This window comes from Malaya genurostris, chromosome 2 (genome assembly GCF_030247185.1).
Source record: "Malaya genurostris strain Urasoe2022 chromosome 2, Malgen_1.1, whole genome shotgun sequence".
In the NCBI taxonomy this organism is placed as follows: Eukaryota; Metazoa; Arthropoda; class Insecta; order Diptera; family Culicidae; genus Malaya; species Malaya genurostris.
This window is the reverse complement of record NC_080571.1, coordinates 46,169,215-46,188,188: the sequence shown is the minus strand read 5'-3', so window position 1 is coordinate 46,188,188 and position 18,974 is coordinate 46,169,215. Positions and strand designations below refer to the sequence as shown.

Genomic DNA, 18,974 nt, shown 5'->3' with positions numbered 1-18,974 from the left:
TTGATGTCCCCTCTTTGGAAACCGAAAACGGGTTTTCAAATCTAGAGGAACCAGAGGACTCTGACTCTGACGAAAATAGTGAAGGTAATTCGTTTATCACTACCCAAGGGTCAGTTAAGAGAAAGAAGTCTTCCTCCAAATTACCAAAAAAGACACCTAAAATTTCATCTTCAAAAAAAGATCCCCGTGTTAAACAAAAAAAGTCAAAACCAAAGACTGTGCCTCCTGGTTTGTCAAATTCACAAACCAATCCAGGATCTAGTACAGAAAAAGATAATAATCCAGTGGGCTCCATTTCACAGCCACCAACAGGATTACTGAAGTTTTCGGAAATTGTTGAATGGATTTTCTCAGCATTCAATATATCTGAACCCTTAAAGACCCTCATAATGGCATTCCTTCCAATAGCTAGAAATTTTTTGAAGCAGTTATCAGCTCAATGGCCAATTGTCTCAGGTTTTGTATCTTTTGATGGATAATTTATCACCCGCCGCAAATGATACAATCACTGTCCTGCAGTGGAATTGTCGAAGCATCATGCCAAAACTTGATTCATTTAAAATATTATTGCATAGTCAAAAATGTGATGTATTTGCTTTATGCGAAACATGGCTTACTTCAAACATAGCTTTAAATTTTAATGATTTTAACATTATACGTCTCGATAGAGACTCTCCGTATGGTGGAGTGCTTTTGGGAATTAAGAAATGCTATTCCTTTTATAGATTAAACATCCCTTCAACTTCTAGTATAGAAGTTGTTGCTTGCCAAATAAACATTAAAGGCAAAGATATTTGCATAGCTTCGGTTTATATTCCTCCAAAAGCACAAGTTGGACAGCAACAGCTTAATGAAATGGTTGAAGCCCTTCCTGCACCACGATTGATTCTGGGGGATTTAAATTCGCACGGAATGATGTGGGGTTCCGTATACAATGATAGCAGATCATCTTTAATACAAAACATTTGTGACAATTTTAACATGACGGTATTAAATATGGGTAGCATGACACGGATCCCAAGACCTCCTGCACGCCCAAGTGCATTAGATCTATCTCTTTGCTCAACATCAATTCGACTAGATTGCACCTGGAAAATATTGCCTGATTTACACGGTAGCGATCATTTACCAATCATCATCTCAATTAGCAGTAGCAATTGCATTGCTACTTCCGCTAGTATTCCATATGATTTGACAAAAAATATCGACTGGATTAAATACCAAAGTAGTATCTCTAGTATTTTGAATTCAATGGAAGAGCTCCCTCCACTTGAAGAATATGACTTCCTCATTTGTTCGATTCTGGAGGCAGCAGAACAATCCCAAACTAAACGCTTTCCTGGGCCAACGACTAACAGAAGGCCTCCCAACCCCTGGTGGGACAAAGAGTGCTCAGAGGCTAAACTCGCAAAACAAAATGCTTGCAAGACGTTTCTAAAACGGGGAGGAGGAACTCCTCAGAATTTTGAAAAACTTATGGTTTTAGAAACCAAGTACAAGAGCATACTTCGAGCCAAAAAATGTAGCTATTGGAGACATTTTGTCGAAGGTTTGTCAAGAGATACCTCAATGAGCACTCTTTGGAACACGGCCAGACGAATGAGGAATCGTACCGTGGGCAATGAGAGTGATGAATACTCGAACCGATGGATATTTGACTTTGCTAGGAAAGTTTGCCCAGATTCTGTTCCTACGCAGAGCATTATACGGGAATCTCCTCCAAATAATGGTTTTATTAATAACCCATTTTCAATGATGGAATTTTCTATAGCACTCTTGTCTTGTAACAATAACGCTCCAGGGTTGGACAGAATTAAATTCAACTTGGTGAAGAATCTGCCCAACCTCGCAAAAAGACGTTTGTTGGAATTGTTCAACAAGTTTCTTGAGCAAAATATTGTTCCACCTGACTGGAGACAAGTGAAAGTTATCGCCATTCAAAAACCGGGGAAACCAGCTTCCAATCACAACTCATATAGACCCATTGCGATGTTGTCCTGCATCAGAAAATTGTTCGAAAAAATTATTCTACGACGTCTCGACACTTGGGTCGAGACGAACGGTTTGTTGTCAGATACTCAGTTTGGCTTCCGTAGAAATAAAGGGACGAATGATTGCCTCGCATTACTTTCGTCTGACATCCAAATTGCCTTCGCTCAAAAGCAACAAATGGCATCTGTATTTTTAGACATTAAAGGAGCATTTGATTCAGTTTCCATTGATGTTCTTTCAGACAAGCTTCACCAAAATGGACTCCCAGCGGTTATAAATAATTATTTGCACAACCTTTTGTCAGAGAAACACATGCATTTTTCACATGGCGATTTGGCAACACTCAGAAATAGTTACATGGGTCTCCCGCAAGGCTCATGCCTCAGTCCGCTCCTCTATAATTTTTACGTAAATGACATTGACAGCTGTCTAGTAACCCCATGTACACTAAGACAATTGGCAGATGATGGCGTGGTTTCAGTTACTGGACCCAAAGCTATTGATCTGCATAAACCATTGCAAGATACCTTAGATAACTTGTCCGATTGGGCTGTTCATCTTGGTATCGAATTCTCTGCGGAGAAAACAGAGTTAGTCGTCTTTTCAAGAAAGCATGATCCCGCGCAGCTTCAGCTCCATATGATGGGAAGAATGATCCAACAGGTTTTAACTTTTAAATACCTCGGGGTGTGGTTCGATTCCAAATGCACGTGGGGAGGACACATTAGGTATCTGATAACAAAATGCCAACAAAGAGTAAATTTTCTTCGAACGATAACAGGGTCTTGGTGGGGTGCTCATCCGCAAGATCTAATAAAATTGTATCAAACAACGATACTTTCAGTGATGGAATATGGATGCGTTTGTTTTCGTTCCGCTGCAAACTCTCATTTTATCAAACTTGAGCGAATTCAGTACCGTTGTTTGCGAATTGCCTTAGGCTGCATGCACTCGACACATACAATGAGTCTTGAAGTTCTGGCGGGAGTTCTTCCATTAAAAGATCGATTTTGGGAGCTTTCATCACGCCTGCTAATAAGACGTGAGGTGCTGAATCCCATGGTAATTAAAAATTTCGAACAACTAGTCGAGCTTCGATCTCAAACAAAATTCATGACAGTATATTTTAACCATATGTCACAGGAAATCAACCCTTCAAGATATATTCCTATCCGTGTCAGCCTCCTAAATGTCCCTGACTCAACGTTATTTTTCGATACATCCATGCAGCGCGAAGTGCGTGGAATCCCGGATCATCTACGCTCGACGGAAATCCCAAAAATATTTTCAAGTAAGTTCAGGCATATTGACTCTGAGAAAATGTTTTACACGGACGGATCGCGAATTGAAGAAGCGACAGGGTTTGGTATGTTCAACAATAATGTTTCGGCCTCATTTAGGCTTCAAGAACCAGCATCTGTTTATATAGCAGAGCTAGCAGCAGTTCAATATAGTTTGAGTGTAATCGTCACATTAATTCCAAACCATTATTTCCTCTTCACAGATAGTCTGAGTGCAATTGAAGCCATTCGCTCAAACATGACTGGCAAGACTGAACCGTTTTTCCTGGGCAAAATAAAACAGTGCCTGAACGACATATTGAACAATAATTATCTAATCACTATAGTCTGGGTCCCGGCTCATTGCTCCATTCCTGGCAATGAAAGAGCCGATATTTTAGCCAAACGTGGTGCTATTGAGGGTGAAATTTATGAGAGACCAATTGCTTTCAACGAATTCTATAGCTCGTCTCGCCAAAGAACACTTGCCAGCTGGCAAGCTTCTTGGGATAAAGATGATCTGGGTCGGTGGATGCACTCAATTATTCCGAAAATATCGACAAAGGCATGGTTCAGGGGACTGGATGTGAGTAGAGATTTCATTCGTGTGATGTCTAGACTCATGTTTAATCACTACACGTTAGATGCACATCTCCTTCGAATTGGGCTCTCCGAGACTAATCATTGTGCTTGTGGCGAAGGTTATCGAGATATTGATCATGTCGTTTGGACATGCGTGGAGTATCGTGATGTCAGATCTCAACTAATAAATTCTTTGCGTACCCAAGGTAGACTATCCAATATCCCAGTTCGAGACATTCTTGCTTGTCGTGACCTTTCATACATGAAACTTATTTATCATTTCATAAAGAAAACTGGAGTTTCAATTTAATAAAGGCCCCTTTCAAGACTTAGTTCTGATCCCAGCTGCGTCCATGAGTTCAACCAATAGCTAAATTAGAATAAAAATAATGTAATGATACAAACAAACTCGAAACAGTTTATGAAATTATTAACAAAATGTCTGAAAATAACAGCTTATTTTATAATTTATAGAAGTTAATCGTTTGGTTCAAATAATATTTCCGAGTAGATTTCATAATTAATGACGAGTTACCTAAGATGATATTTAAGTAATAAGAGAATATGTTTTAATAAATGCAAAACGTTGTGACTATGTTAGAATTAAATTAGGATAAGAATATTATGTAAAAGTGATGCTACGGCGAAGAAAAACTTATGTAAACTGCCTTAAGAAATAAACGTATTTATGAAAAAAAAAACAGCTGATCGTGTCAGACGATTTCTAGTTTTCATCAAGCTATAGAAAAAAACGCGCCAGCGCATTCATGCATAAAAGCAATGGTGAAATTGAATGATTTGTGGATTGGTCCACCCTCCCCCGTATTCTCCAGTCCTGGCCCCCAGCGACTATTATCTGTTATTATTAAAAGCAAATTTAACATTTTATGTTCACCGATTTATGAACTGTTTTTTTTTTAAATTCGGTGCGTTATGACGTATGAAGCCGCCATGAACTCAGCTTAATTTTTTTATCAGTATCGAGCAAAATATAGACTAGAAAAGAGTTGATAAATGAAATAGAAGAGAGGAAAATTTGCAAAATTGAAAATAAATAATTTGTTCAAGCCAAATGTGTTAGAAATGCATGAAACATCCAGATCAAGTGTAATCTAAAAAAAACTTTTTTTTTGGAAAAATCGACTTTAGACTTGAGATTTCTGAAATCGAAAATATTTTTTTATGACAAATATCTTAGAAATGAAACGGCGAATGCTGGCGTCATTTTCACTTTTTCGTGTATATTACAGCAGAAATTCAACAAAATACTACAATTTGGAAAGCTCAGAAAATACTTTTGAAGATTTCTGTTTCATAATACTACTTCATTGATACACTATATTTGAATTTAAGTTGGTGAAAATCTATTCAATCATATGTGAGAAAGTGAAGTTTCCGATCCCATCGAGCTGATATATAACACTATGGGTCTCCGATACTCCATTCGAAACTCGTTTTTTTCCAGCAAAATGTGCATTCAATTTCCTCGGATTTTTGCAAACTTTAATTGAAGTGTAACGTCTCTAGGTCACATTTCCCGCTAAGAAATTTTATCCGGATCCGAATTTCGGTTCCGGACTGACGGGATAAATGTGTGAAAAATGGAAAAATTGTTGAAACAATTTTCACTAACCAAAAGTCAAATATAAGGTCTTTTGGTCCCATAGCATTCTATTGAATTTTAACAGAATCTGGCTTCCGGCTTCGAAAAAACTAGATAAAATGGGCAAAAGAATGCAAAAGGTGTACTCGAAAAGCATAAAACCGATTTCGGAAAATTTGTCAGCTTTGGCTATATACAGTGCTGGCTGAATTTTTCAAGTAATCGGATTTCTTGTAACTCGAAAACTATCTTATTAACATCGATTAATATACACAGAGGTCTCTTTATCTACATGGAAAAAAACTGAAGACAATTTTCTCATGCCAAATGACTTAGAAATGCATGAAATGTCCAGATGTGATGTGAATTATGATGGCATGTCAACTCCAAACTGATTGATTGAAGTACTGTACATGTACACTGTGCACGGTTATTGTAACTTATCCAAGCATTTGCCATCTATATACTTCGAACAACCGAATTATTTCTCTATAATTTACCTTTAAAATCCGGGTATTTTCGATATATCATTCATGTGCCGTAGACAAATCAAGACAAGACAAAAACTATCAGTTCCGAGTGAGCAACAAAAACGGAACAAAATATGGCGACGGTTGAACAAAATGTACAAATGATTGTTTGCTTGCGTTGTGACAAAACTAGTACCATGCATAATTTGAAATATGAACGATCAAGGATTATGTTCTCTTTGGTACCCAAATGAACACTAGGAGCGCTGCAGGAGGCTACGCTTCATTCAACATGCAACCAAAATACTAGGTGTGCGGATTTTAGACGATGTTGTCCATGCCGTTTGCGACTCCCAAAGGTAGCAAAGAGCGCATGATTCGGTCTTCATATGATCACATCACTGCAAAAGGGATAAGTTTCAATTAACAGATCGCTTCCCTTTCATGGCAATGTCTGTTAAGTTTGTCATATTCAAAATAATAAACATTTTATTATTCCTCTTCTGTGTATTGTTGCCTCTTTTTGTCAAATATCACCCATGATATGCATCCTTTCCTAATAAGTAAGGATACAGACAGCATCATTCAATCTGTCTCAAAGTAGTGACAATACCCAAGGAAAAAATCTGTAAATGAATTTGAGTCAATTTTTTTATGTTTGCGATGATGACAGGGACAGTTTCTCAATTAGTTGCTGACGAAAAATTCGAAATAATTAAATAAATTAATTTCAAAGAAAAAGCTTCAGAAGGAACATTGAACTCAAACTAAGTTCATTTTAAGCTCGAAAAAAAATTCCTTCGATTATGGCATTACTTAAATCGTGTATTATTGCATCGATGTCAGCAAAGTCTCACAAAATCTGCGCATGATTCATATTACTTTGAACGTGAAATCGATAGTCTACCCAATTGGCATAGTGCTAATTAAACACGGAGCTAATTGAATTGATTTTTTTGGTTTCATTAGGTAATGTGAGATGATCACATTGGGAGCCGGTATGATTTTTCAATTCTCGACAGACGTCACTTCAGTCTGTTCCAATCAAAACAACAGCAAATTCAACATGAACAATTCGGACGTTTTAAATATGAGGCTAAATTGGAACCACGGAACGTATCTGCTGGCTCTTGCTCTTTATTCAGTATTCAAATCGTAAAAAAATAACATGAAAGATTACCATTTTTTATTTATGTATTTATTCCAAATTCTCAGAAAGAATAAATAGTCCATCGTTTCACTATCTTTTTGGGTATCGATAGTTGACAGAATCGAATCTATGATGGGTTCTTTTCCAATTTAACTTTCAGGTTTCATCAAAATTTAGTTGACTTATAACAGATAAATATTGGTAAAGAATATGACAAATGCTACTTCATTCGATTGTACAAGACGAGTACTTTTATCAAATAAGTCAAAATATTCATTTATACTTATGATAAGTTTTATCAACGGTATGTTTTTTTTGTAAATGTGATAAAATTTTTATGATGAAATAAATAAATGATAAAATCCTCTAAAATGAACTCATAACTGATATAACTTTTAGATATGTTATAAATGCTAGACATGTTATAAATGTTATGTTTATGTTATGTTTTTTTTATCTCAAAACGGGAACTTACGGATGGTCAAGATTTGGAAATTCCAATCACTAAACTTCACACTTCAATCACTAAAGTATTATTCGGCTTAGCAGGTGAAGGGGCATGCAACGACCCTGCATTGAGGTGTTATTTTGAAATTTTTATTCGGAATCAGTGATACAAACACGACTATCTTTTTGCGTTATGAGCCCATCGCTTTAACGGCTCTTGCTTACCTTACATGATCAACGATGTTTTTTTTCTGATTTGGAGGCTTGGAAATATTCTAGAATTAAGTGATTTTCAAAAACATTTTTTTATTATGAAGAAAAAAAAAACAATTTCAAATATTCAAATAAAATAAGGACTCCTTGAAATCTTCGGAATCCATTCCCTTTAGTTACTTCATTCGATTGTACAAAACTAGTACTTTTATCAAATAAGTCCAAATGTTCATTTATACTTATGATAAGTTTTATCAACGGCGGAACCAATTTTCACAAACTTTATTTCAGATGCCTCATGATCCCATACATTCCGAATTCCAGTTGCGGTATTATTGATAAATTTTCAAACCAATTATTCAAATGACGATGCAATATAATGAAAGAAGTCTTCTAAAATGAACTCATAACTGATTTAATTTTTGATAATTTTTGGAAATGTTATAAATGTTATATATGTTATAAATGTTATAAATGTTATAAATGTTATAAATGTTATAAATGTTATTAAATGTTATTAAATGTTATGAATGTTATAAATGTTATAAATGTTATAAATGTTATAAATGTTATAAATGTTATAAATGTTATAAATGTTATAAATGTTATAAAAGTTATAAATGTTATAAATGTTTTAAATGTTATAAATGTTATAAATGTTATAAATGTTATAAATGTTATAAATGTTATAAATGTTATAAATGTTATAAATGTTTTAAATGTTATAAATGTTATAAATGTTATAAATGTTATAAATGATATTATTGTTATTAAATGTTATGAATGTTATAAATGTTATAAATGTTATAAATGTTATTAAATGTTATTAAATGTTATGAATGTTATAAATGTTTTAAATGTTATAAATGTTATAAATGTTATAAATGTTATAAATGTTATAAATGTTATAAATGTTATAAATGTTTTAAATGTTATAAATGTTATAAATGTTATAAATGTTATAAATGTTATAAATGTTATAAATGTTATAAATGTTATAAATGTTATAAATGTTATAAATGTTATAAATGTTATAAATGTTATAAATGTTATAAATGTTATAAATGTTATAAATGTTTAGATCCCACCGGATCTCAGCTGAATTTCGATTTAAAAAGTAAAACTATTGCAAACTGGCATCAAACCAAACTCAGAGTGTACAAAACTCCGAAGATTCGATAGTAGATAGTTAGAATATCGATGCGGATTCGCTGTAGCAGAAGCAGCGGAAGCCTGTACATTGATTGCAGTTTCGATGATGAGTCCTGCCTCAGAAATAATGAATTTGTTCAGAACGTGTAAAGTAGTAGCTTGGTCTTTTTGTTCAGTTACTCGCAAGGTTTACCGTAGTAAACAGCTTTCTGGCACCCAGCTGTATGTCGTAGGTGACCAGCGATTGACATCGAAAACTTGTGTTCTGGCCGAGGGTCACATATAAAGGTGTGGTATTGTTCAAGTGCATGCGTAACAAACGTACGCCAATCAGGTTACCGGGGAAAACAATTTTTTTCACACTTCTTTTCCTATGGAAAGAATCTCTCCATACTGCGACATGGTTCTTCGAATAAAATTGTCGCTAGATGAGGATGGTGCCATAGGATGCCACACTTCTATGGCACTATTCTTCACACAGATCACAGATCACAATATTATTTGTTTTGTTCAGTTGGAGCAAATGTACATGGTTATGGTTTAGGTCAAGATAAACTTGCTCTACATCGTTTGCAGTTCTAATATAGAAGCTCGAATTTTACCAACTTCGGTTCCGTATTATTAACTAAAATATATCGTATAGTAAAAACATAATTGCTTCAGGAAGTAAAAGGATGTATGGTTGAAATAGATAAAGAAAAAAGTGATAACAGCAGATTGGATTGGAACGAAGACAAGCGTTTTCGAGAACTACATCGGTAATTTTAATTTTACTTCAATTACCAAAAGAACATTAATAATAATTCGAAAACCAGCTTCATTGAGCTACGAGCCATAGCGATTGGTAACAAAAAAACAGTTCTGATTCCGAAGTAGACATGGCAGAACCAAGCACCGTCTTGCGGGCCCGCACTTCCACCTAACATGGGTACACTCCGTTGCCGTCACCATCGCCATCGTTACGTGGTTTTCACCTTTTCATGTTTTTGGGTTTTTCTTTTCTTTGTCGACTGTCTTTTTAATGTTTTGTGTTCTACCCGTTGCATCCGATATTAACATACCGCAGAGCGAGAAGAAGCTATCCGGGTGCGGCCATTTAAGAATATGCGCAACCCGCACCGCACCGCACCGCAACGGGGTTTTCCATTGTTCGTGGATGTGGATTTTGCACACAAAGTTGCTTATAAACTTTCGCTTTGAACCGCCGTTTGTTTCTGTGCTACTCTGTCAGTCTGTTTTGTTGGGTTGTCGTCGGTTGCATTCGGCGGTGCATTCGGAAACCGCGAGTAGCGCCAGTCGGTAGCAGTCCCACAAGCCCATTAGTCATCAACCATCGTCGGCATCGTCATCATTATCATCGGAGAAGTCCGGAGGAAGTGAGCGATCAAGTCTTTAGCTTGATGAGTTTTTATTTCTTTTTCTTTTTTCGAGGTATGGCTGAGGATGAGTTTTTCAAGGACGCTTAACTTTCAGTGGTTTGAAGGTTGCCAACATTGGTGGCGTACGTTTCTGCGTCATGGAATAGTATAATTTTGAAGCAATGGTATTGTCTGTGGCATTCGGTATGAGAGAAGTTTTGAGTCGTTACGAATAAGACGATTCACTTAGAATCCGGGCACATGAAACTCAGTGTTTCACGAGATGGATTTAACTTAGGAAAAAGTTATTCCAGACCAAGTGAGCATATTTCATGGAACTTTCTTCACTCAATTGAAATGACTGTCAAAATTTTAATGGAGCTTTACAAAAGATAATACACCCGAACTCAAGCACTAATACTCATACGCTATATCGATTACGGAAAGTTTGACTTTGAATCTACAGCTGCAAAGCTCTTGCCAGATCATCAGTTTTCGGGCGAGTTCATCGACGTAAAACAAACGTAATAGTTCGAGGAAACCAGACACTCGTGTTTTGGCCACTAGAATCTGCTCGTACACGGAAGGTTTCTTCCACTGAGTGATAGTATCAATCCCATTACCAGTTTAGCGGGTGATCCAAAATTCCAGTACGAAGTTTGCTTTCAAAACATTTTAGAAGATTTTGATCTTATCTAGAGAAATGTTTTTGAACAAAAATGACTGACGTTCTTCAATCGATTTCAAAAGTGTCAGGACAATTATCAAGGTTCCAGATCTGTAAATCATATAAAGCATAACTTTTGGCGCAGTCAATTATTAAACAGTTGACACCTTCAAGGTATGCTTTCTACGAGCGCAGCTTGTTGGAAAAGATGTTTGATTTTTCGAAGCAGAGGCGGATTTGATGGTTCGGGTCATTGTCCTCTTGAAGATCCCAATTTCTATTATCAGATTCAAACATATTTTCGATCGATTTCATGAGACTAAATGGCGAGCATTTTTTTTTCATTTCTACGTGAAAAGCTTCAAGCAACCGAATTCCTGCTCTGAGAAGCACCGTCAAACATTCATTTTAATCGAGTGTTTGAAAGTACACTGAACGAACTCGGTACTGTTTCCCAACCAGACACGCTTCACTCCAACCCTCGTCACAGTTGTTTCATCCGAGAAAATCACTTTCGACCTATTTCGATCCTTAAGCTACTCAAACTAGCTCAGGTATTTTTCCATATGTGTAGCGCTAAGCAGAGACTTCGAGCTTGTGGAACGGTGTTGCTGCTTGGCTTCTTGTGGACGTCGCCAGGTCATGTTAACACTGACGTAAATTATAGCAATTTTAATCTTGGCCTCACGCAGGTGCATATTAGGAATGACTGCTATACATGTAGTCAAATGAACATGAACAACAAATTCACAGTTCGCTTTCACATCTAATCCAAGTCAGCCGATATAACAAAACCGCTTACGTTCGGGACGGAAGAAACCAAGTACAGTATTGTGTAGTGAACTATAGAACGACCTCGAAATGAGTGAACCAAACGAACAAAAGCTACCGCCGACACGAAAGAATAAAATTGTTGTTGACTTCAGGCAGTGCAAAATTCGACCTTCGATACGTGAACTTGAAGGTTTGCTTAAGGAACAGATGCATCTTGACATTAAACGTGTGCATTTACTTCAATGCAATAAGACAAATAATGTTGTTCACATTCAGTTTTATAAAGAGTTGGATGCAATCCAATTCGCAAAAGACAATAATAATGTGCACTATGTGGAGCACGAGAACATTAAGTACAACATTCCAGTATATATGGAAGAGAATAGCTATAGAAGTGCGTGTGCATGATCTTCCCTCAAGCGTCATCGATCCTTATATTCGCAAAACTATGTTCCAATACGGAGAGATTCTCTCTATTGAAAAAGAAAAGTGGAAGAACTTTTTCCACGGTATTCTAAATGGCGTTTGTTTGTTACGCATGCGCTTGAAGAGGCCCATACATTCTTATGTGACTTTCGGTCAGGATACAAGAATTCCGTGCAAATCACTTGTTACCTATGACAATCAGATGGCCACATGTCAACATTGTCAGAAAGCTGTTCACTACGGTAAGCCATGTGATAAACTGGACAAAGAGACAACCACACCAACGGTGCTTCCATCACACCAACCCCAAGCATCCCCAGTACACCTGTGACAGCCACCAACAGCAATGAAACATCCTCTTCAACGAAACCATCAGTATCCCCTATAGAACAAAGTACACCAGCTGCAGTTAACAACTTACCCTCCAACCAACCAGCAACTGCAACCAATGTACAACGGAAATCACAAACAACACCGACGATGAAGCAGTGGATGATGAGATAAGCCGCGGACGAAGTGACCCCCTATTCTCGTTGGATGGAAATGGAAACTCATCTCCCCCTAGAAAAAGGGTGACAACGGGATCTAATAGCAAAAAAAAAATTGTTAAATAACAAAAATGTAAGCCAATCGGTAACGTTAAGCTTTTACGCAAAAGGCCAGAATAAAAATGTTAATAAACAAAAACAAATTAAAAACCACCTTAACTAACATACAACTAATTAGAAACAAACTAGCTTCTGGGTACCGATTTGTTTTCAAGCGTATTTATATGGGATGCTTTGTTAAATGAACTTAGCGAAATACTCGAAAAAAAATCGACCAACAAATACAAAATCACTGTAATTAAGTAGTAAAAATCGCTAATGATACTGTAAATATGTTTTTGTAATTTGTTGCTAATTAGTTATTTTGAATTTGTTGATCATTGTTTTTTCGAGTACTTCGCTAAGGTCATTTGAAGTTGCAAAGCACCCCTTCTTCTTTAATGTCTGAAAATACAGATGCCATTCGTTGTTTTTGAGCGAAGGTAATTTGGATGTCAGACGAAAGTAATGCAAGGCAATCATTCGTCCCTTTATTTCTTCGGAAGCCAAACCGAGTATCTGACAACAAACCTTTCGACCCAAGTGTCGAGATGTCGAAGAATAATTTTTTCGAACAATTTTCTGATGCAGAACAACATTGCAATGAGTCTATATGAGTTGTGATTGGAAGCTGGTTTCCCCAGCTTTTGAATGGCGATAACTTTCACTTGCATCCAGTCAGGTGGAACAATATTTTGCTCAAGAAACTTGTTCAACAATTCCAACAAACGTCTTTTTGCAAGGTCGGCCAGATTCTTCACCAAGTTGAATTTAATTCTGTCCAACCCAGGAGCGTTATTGTTACAAGACATGAGTGCTATGGAAAATTCCATCATTGAAAAGGGGCTATCAATGGAACCATCATTTAGAGAAGGCTCCCAAATAATGCTATGCGTAGGAACAGAATCTGGACAAACTTTCCTCGCAGTCAATTATCCATCGGTTCGAGTATTTCTCACTCTCATTTCCTACGTTACGATTCCTCATTCGTCTGGCCGTGTTCCAAAGAGTGCGCATTGAGGTTTCCCTTGACAAACCTTCGACACAATGTCTTCAATAGTATGTGCTTGTACTTGGTTTCTAAAGCCATGATTTTTTCAAAATTCTGAGGAGTTCCTCCTCCCCGTTTTAGAAACGTCTTGCAAGCATTTTGTTTTGCGAGTTTAGCCTCTGAGCACTCTTTGTACCACCAGGGGTTGGGAGGCCTTCTGTTAGTCGTTGGCACAGGAAAACGTTTAGTTTGGGATTGTTCTGCTGCCTCCAGAATCGAACAAATGAGGAAGTCATATTCTTCTAGTGGAGGGAGCTCTTCCATTGAATTCAAAATACTAGAGATACTACTTTGGTATTTAATCCAATCGATATTTTTTGTCAAATGATAAGGAATACTAACAGAAGTAGCAATGCAATTGCTACTGCTAATTGAGATGATGATTGGTAAATGATAGCTACCGTGTAAATCAAGAAATACTTTCCAGGTGCAATCTAGTCGAATTGAAGTCGAGCAAAGAGATAAATCTAATGCACTTGGACGTGCAGGAGGATGATATGGATTATATGTTATCACTGTAAACGGAACCCCACATAATTCCGTGCGAAATGAATTTTCCCAGAATCAATCGTGGAGCAGGGAGGGCTTCGACCATTTCATTAACCTGTCGCTGTCCAACTTGTGCTCTTGGAGGAATATACACCGAAGCAATGCAAATGTCCTTTCCTTTAATGTTTATTTGACAAGCAACAACTTCTGTACTAGAAGTAGAAGGAATGTTTAATCTATAAAAGGAATAACATTTCTTAATTCCTAAAAGCACTCCACCATACGGAGAGTCTCTATCGAGACATATAATGTTAAAGTCATTAAAATTTAAGGTTATGTTTGATGTAAGCCATGTTTCGCACAAAGCAAACACATCACATTTTTGACTATGCAACAAAACTTTAAATGAATCAAGTTTTGGCATGATGCAATTCCACTGCAGGACAGTGATTGAATCATTTGCGGCGGATGATAAATTATCCATCAAATGATACAAAACCTGAGAGAGCTGGCCATTGAACTGATAACTGTTTTAAAAAAGTTCTAGCTATTGGAAGGAATGCCGTTATGATGGTCTTTAGAGGTTCAGAAATATTGAATGCTGCGAAAATCCATTCTACAATTTCCGAAAACTTCAGTAATCCTGATGGTGGCTGTGAATCGGAGCCCACTGGATTATTTTCTTTTCTTGTGCTAGTTCCTGGATCGGTTTGTGAATTTGGCAAACCAGGAGGCACAGTTTTTGCTTTTAAATTTGTTAAGATTTAACACGGAGATCTATTTTTGAAGGTGTGATTTTAGGTATCATTTTTTAGTAATTTCAGGGGGGGGTCAGTTGATTGTTAGAATTGATTTAATTCCGAATGCGATTTTGCTTGCTTTCATTGCCTTGCGTTCGTCAGCTACTAGACTAGCGAGAAGACCTTTTAAAATATTTTTTTTGTGCGTCATTCACTTCGAAAAGGTGACAAATATTTTCAACAATATTCAGCAGCAGAACTTTTGCATCCTTTTTTGTTCTTCTAAAAATCTAAAATCAATCGCAATAACTGTTTTCAATAAATTTTTCCATTGAAATCCTCGCATCAATTTGAATTGCATTCGCTCCATGCGCAGTTTTGCGTCTGGGCATTTTTTGTTACTTTGCTTTAAACTATCTTTGTCGTGAAGAAAGAAGTGAAGAAGAATTGTAAAGCTTTCACAATTTACTAATGTCACTGTCAACTAATGAGAACGATGTTCAATGTTTTGATGTAAAAAAGAAGTAGTTTTTTCGAAGGCACGTTATGCAGTTATGTCTTTGACATTACCCACCCGCCTTACTGAACACTTTGATGTCAGCATATTGACTGTTAGTTTAATTTTCAGAAGAATAAAAGTGATAGAGATGTAAGAGCTGGTCTAAGAGAATTTATATTTTGTAACTCGGCATCGCTGATCGGAAAGACTTCTATTGTCTCATGAACATGTAACCAAAAGACAACCAAAATAAATTTGAACCCGATGATTGGGAGGCAATCAATATACAAAAACTTTTTTTTTCTTATAGTAAACAACTGATCTACAAATCAATATTAACAAAATAAATATTCAAATGATTACCTTCTTATCGAAACGGCTACCGCTCGGGGGGACTCCTCCACTCTTCCAGGTGTCAACTCGATTCATAAACAATGGAGCACACGGTTCTAAATCAGCTCTCGGAAGCTCACTTGCTCCGTCACAATCGTAAATAACAACGAATCACCGACGGGGGAACCACGGAACACAGAAGCAAGGAAAGAAAACATTCAACACGAACGCATCGCACGACGCGACGAACGACGTCGGAGCCAAAGTAAATAGTACACGCACACCACCGCAATCACCACAACCGCCACTGGTCGACCTGTTCGGTCGTTCCGTCGTCGATTATCCTCGGCTCTTCCTCTTCACCTAATTCTGCCCTCTGTGCATTGGTATATTACAATTCGTCGATTCTCTCTCTCGCACTGCCTTTTTGCTTTAGTTCAACTTTTGGTTATCACTTGGCACATCTTCTCTCCCACACCACTCACAACACCTTACCCTATTCGAGGGCTTTGAAATGGCACAAAACAATATTCTATGCCGATGTCGTCAACCCTTCTGCACGGTTTCGCGACCACGAACCGCGTACCAAAGCGAAACGTCAAACGATGGGAGCTTCCGCGTTTGTATGCGTACCTCACCGTCAACACCACACACAGGTACGTGTACTGATGGACGGCGAGACGAAGACTTGGGATTAGAAAATACCGTAACACTACTGACACCTTTCCAACCTTCCCCTGGATCAAATCAGTGCCAAATTTAAATGGTTTTATTGCTGCACCTTCTTTCACTGAACTTGCATTAGAGCTACCTTATTTTTTTTATTTTTTGGACTCAATCCGAACGACGGCGCCACGACGGTCAGCGAGATCGAATCTGAATCACATTCACTAGTTCGTTTGCTTTGCTGCTGCTGCTAGCCAGTGGGTCCATCAGAAAAAGGAGAAAAAAAGAAATGCTTGCTTGTCTCGGGAAAATATTCGATTCTATCCCACTCTAGCGCATTGGCAAACTGGCACACGATTTTCACCTCGGCGACACATTTCTCGACGGCCACAAGAAGCACGCACATACACCTTCCTCTCAACGGGTGTCGGGGAACTGTCAATAGTTCACTGGTTAAATTATCCAGCCCGGTGGCAAGGATAGGGCGCTCCAGCAAGTGCTAGCGTGGCCAACATCTTGGGCATTTGGTGGGCAATCAGAGCGCTCAAAGTACGGTAAACAAACATTCGAGCATTTCAATTCGAGTAAAATCTTAATTTCCTTATCGTAGTGATGATATTCTGATCGATAATTTGCGGGGAAGTGCTTTAAAGGGTACTGAATAAACAAGTAGTTTGTAATATCCAGATTTTTGTTAGCCATTCTTCTTCATTGTTTTGGTTTTTGCAGAATGATGCTGGCCACAGTTTCATGACGTCATAGCAGGGGGCTGAAATTATCACACTATTCTGCGACCCAACCCGGCGGAGTGCAATCTGCACAAGATGATGGAGCAGAGAGCAGAAAAAAGAACCCCTTCCGAAAAGGTCAAACTTTGCTCTGGTGGTCGCGGCCACCCGTCCGACGGTCCGCTAATCAATTGCGTTCTTCATCTCTTTATTTTCAAACCACTCGGCGCTAGCAGAACAATAATCTGCCAAATATGTTACAGGCCTTCTTGCTCGGACGCACGCAGCAGCCGATTACACCGTCCCGTTCCGATATACACACGGCACTTGCTGCCTTCACTTCTTCCACTACTGCCAGTCAGTTCGACCAAAAGGGAATACACCATCTGATGTGTGGTGGCCAGAAAACGGAGCGAGGAGCAAAAAACGAACGAACGCGAAAACACTCCCAACTCCGTCAGCTGTTCCGATGTGACTGACTGGAGTCGGTCGAAGCGAGGCCACCGAAGGCCAACCCGATCCCGAGCGTGCTGGTGTGCGGTTCTGGATTGGAATTTTTGCGCTGCTGCTTCATTCCACTGTGTTCATTGCATGTTGTGTACATTGCGTTGCCGTGCATATAAACAGGCCGCCCCACACACAACTACCATCACCCGTGTTTCGTTGTTTTGTTCAGTTCTGTTGATGGTGCCGAGACAAGTGTCAAAATGGCAAACACTATGAAAGGAAAATCGTTTCTACGGTATATTTATCAAGTGAGCCTGCTGAGATAGTAGAGCGACATCTTTGAGATTTAGAGCTAAAAGAAATTGAAATATCTATAAAACATTTTCTTTTTAAAAGATTGAATTACGTTCAGCTTTATAGCGGTTTTCCGTGTTTGAATTTATGCACTGGTGACTCGACTTTTGATCGGAGCTCCGGAGACCCCTAGTGTTATATACCATTCGACACAGCTCGACGAGATCGGAAAATATATGAATGTGTGCACCTCACACAGATTTCTTGTACCACTCAATTTTCTCGGAGATGGCTGAACCGATTCTCGCAAGCTTGGGCTCGTTTAAAAGCTACTTTTTGACCATTAAACAAGTTCAAGATCTAATGGCTGTCACCAGAGCTTAAAATTGTCACGCATTCTCAATGAAAGAAACCATTCCAACAGCTTCATTTTCAATATTTTACTGTCTCATTCGTAAATGACCGACACCAGAGCAACCGAAGAGAAACGAAGCCTTTCCGTTTCTCATCGAAAAAATGAAAGAGTATAATTGCCAACGTCACTCTTTCCTCTATGACAAGACGAAACCAAACTAACGTTTGTAGGGAGTAGTAGCAGAGTTTCAATTCTCATTCTTTCATCGATATATTGAAAATCAGTTACGCTTGGCTATAAATAGTGACTAGAATACGACAGATCAAAAATATTACATTCCAGAATTTCTTTAAAAACCAAAACTACTACAAATTCGAGCACCAACAAGTAAAAGTCATTGTGAAACCTTCTTCTGTCATTTTCGATTCGCAAAGCTTCGGTTGAATACCGACACTGTATTCTATGGGACTTTCAATGAAATCCGCAAATGAATGAAAGGGTAAATGGAAGAAAGAACACAATTTTGAAACTACTGTTCCGCTTATGTCATTGATAGATATGGATGTCGTTCTCATAGTTTGCAAGCGAAGCTGAGAGTTACATTAATTTCTCGTCATTTTCGTCCATTTTGAGTCAATGAAAATGACTTTTATTAGCTCTGGCTGTCACTC

General features: G+C 37.8%; 1 protein-coding gene across 3 annotated transcripts in view; it reads right to left on the bottom strand.

Annotated features, from left to right (window-relative positions):
* LOC131427288 (furin-like protease 1) overlaps positions 1-17,669 on the bottom strand; it is a 664,527-nt gene extending 646,858 nt beyond the window's left edge. For all 3 annotated transcript variants that reach the window (XM_058590335.1, XM_058590336.1, XM_058590334.1), the window contains exon 1: positions 15,844-17,669. The gene's annotated coding sequence lies outside the window, so the exon portion shown is untranslated. The remainder of the gene's footprint in view (positions 1-15,843) is intronic.
* Between the last annotated feature and the right edge of the window lie 1,305 nt (positions 17,670-18,974).